Raw genomic sequence first — 4,650 nt, 5'->3', positions numbered from 1 at the left:
AACGGAAAAAAAAGCATGTCGTCTGTGATCTCAGAATACAGTCACAGCACAATGGACAGTTAAAAGCAAAGCGGGGAGGGATGCTGTCACACGTGCCCTCGATGGTTCCTTCAAGCCATTCCCCGCTTCATATCTGTAATTAACGACAGATGCACATGCAAAATTAGCATATGTTTGGCACATTGGTGCTAATCGGCCTTATATGTGTGCATATTAATGAAATATTTATCTATGTACACATATTTTGAATTACATAAATTCACACACAAGTAGTAACAGTGTGTACTAATGTATCCTAATTACTTAATCCTCTTTGGAGTTTTTAATCAACGATGCTTTGTGGAGAACAAATAAAGAGGGCAATCGTAGATGCATTACATATGTCGGCTTTGATTCCAGCCACATTAGCCTCCAATCAAAAAGCCATGTTTCGTTTCCACGGCCTCATAGCTGGCTGCAGTGCTGGCTGCTTGGCCGCGCTCCCCTCACATGCTACACACATTTCGCCGTCAGAGTCATCCGGCTCTCCAGCCATGCAAGCCGAGCCACATCGCCAGGTTATATCACACACAATGATAAGAGCATAAACATACAGCATAGGCAGCGCGCTCGCTGTGGAGGCAAGCTGCTCACCTCGCTCCATACTGAGCCCCTCGCAGACTGTAATAGTAGAGGCTTAGGTTTGGATGGGGGAAGGGCAGAGGTGCACAGGTTTCTGATCAGACAAGAAAACTAGGCCAAGACCAACAATCCCTCTCCCTGAACAGCCTTAGCCCCTCCTAAACGCTACAACTTTGTTACGGCGCTGTGACAGTCATTAATGGCGAAGAAACCCAGTGATTTTGAGCCACAACACGTGTATTTAGAGGCATAACAGCTTCTCATAGCAGGGCTATGATTCATGCTTCCTTGCCCCTTTGGAAGCTGTCCTCCAATAAGAGTTAGAGGCTGGGGGTAGGAGCGGATAGATTGATAGTGTTGGCTGAGTGCCCATGCTCCGAGTCTATCTGTGCTGAAGGGGAGGAGACAGGGGGAATCTATCTGTTGTGCTCTCTGTGCTCATGATAAACTGACTCCCGTCAAGCTTCTTCCCCCCATTACGGCTCTGCCTGGCAGAAAACAGCCGAACTCGCGCCGACTTCCAACATGTTAAACAACAATAAAACGAGAGGAGAGCGGCGAGAGTGATTGAAGCGGGCCAGTAATCCACGAGGTTACGCCGTCTCCTGATAGTTGGACACCATAAGTGAAACGGAGCGATTGATTTGGAGCGGCCGAGGACGGACTATCTTCCCGAATTCGAAGAAGTATTCAAAACAGGCCAGCGTCGAGGAACACAATGAGCCCGCGCTTCGCCTCGCTGCAAGCGGGACCATCATCGGCACAAACTGCAATGTCTTTCCCTCTTATCCTGAAACTGTAATTCCCACAGAGCTACACAGTGAGAAAGAAAATGAGTTTGAGGGATTGTCCATGACATTAATCCTCCCAAACACTACAGCTCCAGAGAGGATCCAATACAGACAGACAAACACAAATAAAATCAACAGTCTATTTACTATAGAAAAAGCTAAATCAACAATTCTTCTGGCTCCTGCCTGCTCTCGTTTGACAATAGATTTCCAGCGTGCCACCTTCCTCTGTTCTCTCTTTAATTGGACCTCTCGCTGTCATCTTGGATTCCTATTATTGTGCACTTTTATCGGTGTCCCCGTTCTGCAACCCACGCTTCAGGTGCGGCGAACACAGCGCCAGCGTCCTGTTTACCATTCAGAGGTCCACGACGGGACTGGACAGGAGGCCGGTGGGGGGGGCACAGGGGTGGCTGTGTTTGAGAGACAAATGGGAAGGTGAGAGGTATAAAAACCAGCCAGCGAAGCAAACGGGCAGAGGAAGTAAATACGAGAGTAGAAAACAACTCTATGGCAATCTGAAAATAATACACTAGTAATAAATCTAGCGGGAGGTGTGCGAAAAGTCACGCGATAACAATCAGATCAGAAGCCGAATTGACTTTAAATCAGTTGAAGTAGGCATGTCAGGGCTGCCCAGGACAGGAGGGGGAAGAGAGGGAGTGAAAGGGAGATAGATGTGAGCCCGTGTGGGGGAGGGAAGCAGAGATTGTTGGTGTAGTGGGAGCACTGCAACAACAATAACAGCAGTGTGTGCATGTGTGTGTGTGTGTGAGTGAGTGACAGGGAGAATGAGTTAGAGTGGAAGTGGGGATGTGTTATGGCTCACAAAAGTGATGAAATGACATCTCCTTTACTTCATCACACAGCTGCTTTTGCAGCAAAGAACACTCTGTTGAGATATCTGACCTTCTATTTTCCCTGGTAGCCACTGGTCAGAAGTGTCTGCTTGCCTGTCATGTTCCCCTCTAATTAGCTATATCTACACAATGACGGCACTGTGTCCACCGAGGAGCACGCTCCTGCCAGTAAGACGCAGTAATGTCATCCTGCTGTCATTTCATCTTTCACAAGCAAAATACCACAAATCCGCCTCTTAATTTGAAATTCCGGAGTCTGTTTATTATACATTTATGTTCTCATGACCTGCATAAATATCATCAACCACATACGCCCCAAATAGCAGAGGTGCTAATTCAGATTACAGCTCCCAGGTAGAAACAAAGCCGATATGAAAACTTACGGATATGACAATATTCGAGTAGAAGCTTCTCTTCTTTTTTTTGTTGTTTTCTCTATTTCTTTCATCTCTTTTTCTCCTCCCCTCCCCCCTTTCTTTGCAGATTAGAATTCATTAGCAATCAAAGAGCCTCCAGAGAGCTCCAGCTCTTAATTACCTACTCATTTGCATTTTTGCATATTAATGACTGCAGGGTTTTGGTAGGGTTTTTGCCGCAGTGGTTTAAAGGCACCTCAGTCCTCTGTTCTCCGGGGAGGAGGAGAGATGGCCAGAGGCAAGGCTCCGAGCCTGTCCAATCCCCCCTCTATCCTCCCCAATGGGAGCTGGACAGAGCGAGAGGAGGACGAGGGGGTTTGGCTGGGGGCATATGGAACGGGTGGGGACTACAGGGGTGCACAGGTTAAAGGTCAATGTCCCTTATCAACATAAGAAAGAACACATGTCCTCTGTGCTGCCTAATTATTGTCATATTGAGCACTTTAAACACCTGATCTGAACAAAATATACCCTGAGAGAAACTGGAAATCTATACTGCAGAGATTGCTCACGTGGGTTTTATTGAGGGCGGCAGCTAGTTTGGATGAAACTCATGTCCCACAGTGTGCAGAGGCAGGGGCATTTTATATCCCTGGAGAAAGGTGTGTACCAGTGAAAATGAGGCTAGTGTGTGTGTGTGTGTGTGTGTGTGTGTGTGTGTGTGTGTGTGTGTGTGTGTGTGTGTGTGTGTGTGTGTGTGTGTGTGTGTCGCTGTTTGCCTTTACATTACTGTCTGCTTCCAAGCGCTCATTGTGAGGGCAGTAAAAGGCTTAATGACAACGGTACGAGTGCACACGTACATGCAGCGGATCCTTTTCTGCATAAGTATACACGCGTAAACAGAAACAGTTGCAGCCGCGTCCGTACGCACACGTATGCACACTCACATGTACGATATGAGGGAATATTACCACAGGAGATGCTAGACAACAGCTCCCGGGCATCTCCCAGCCCCTGAAGTACTGCTACTCTTCTTATCCAATATGTTTTGACTGCAACAGTGATGTCTGAACATGGAAAATAACACGGTACCCCACTGTGCTTTTAGATACCTAACAAACATAACAATTAATGACTTGGAGCCTTGAGACATCTGGCCAACAGGTTCAATGCGACTGAATAACACACCTTCTACCTAATCTATCACTCTGTGTGCATCAGTGTAATAATACACCTTGATAATTGATTTTATTTCACTTAAAGAGCTGAAGTAATTTCATTGTTTTGTAGAAGAAACACAATTTGAGAACTGGCAAAAAAAATCAACAAATACATTGAGACGTACAGACACACATATTGCATTCCTGAAAGCATTGTGCTCATGGAGTGGGCTTAAGTCATCTTAACTGCTATTAGTGGAGTATTATAAAATGTGTGTGTGTGTGTGTGTGTGTGTGTGTGTGTGTGTGTGTGTGTGTGTGTGTGTGTGTGTGTGTGTGTGTGTGTGTGTGTAGCCAGGGCCCGAGGACTGCATCAATGTGTGGGCTGTTGGGGTGGGGTTAATGAGCTGTTCTGTGACCCCTGTCACCCCACAGGATTGCCTCGGGGAGACAGGCCGACACAAACAGGAAGACAGGGTGACAACAAGCCCATAGTAGCAGACCGCCACTGGACCTCTGGGAGGATTTAAAATAGTATAGGTGGCCTCACCTACATCCTCATATGAGACTTATGCTTTTATGAGGAAACATCCTTTGCAGCTGCACTAACCACAACGGCCGGGTGTACACGCTGGGTCTGCACGAATACGTGGACTCGTTGTTTGGACGCGCGTTTGCTAGCTGCATGCGTGTCCACCTTTATTTACCACACACTAACTTGATCTGTGCTGTCACAGCCATTAGTGAGGGTGAGCAGGCAAGCAGAAGAATGAATGGCAGCAGAGACACACACACACACTCACACAGTGATGTGCCACAGCAATGAGACTCAAATGATGATAACAGTGGTGATTCTGCCACC

Source organism: Betta splendens, chromosome 4, assembly GCF_900634795.4.
Source record: "Betta splendens chromosome 4, fBetSpl5.4, whole genome shotgun sequence".
NCBI classification, from domain to species: Eukaryota; Metazoa; Chordata; class Actinopteri; order Anabantiformes; family Osphronemidae; genus Betta; species Betta splendens.
Note: the sequence above shows the minus strand (reverse complement) of the source record.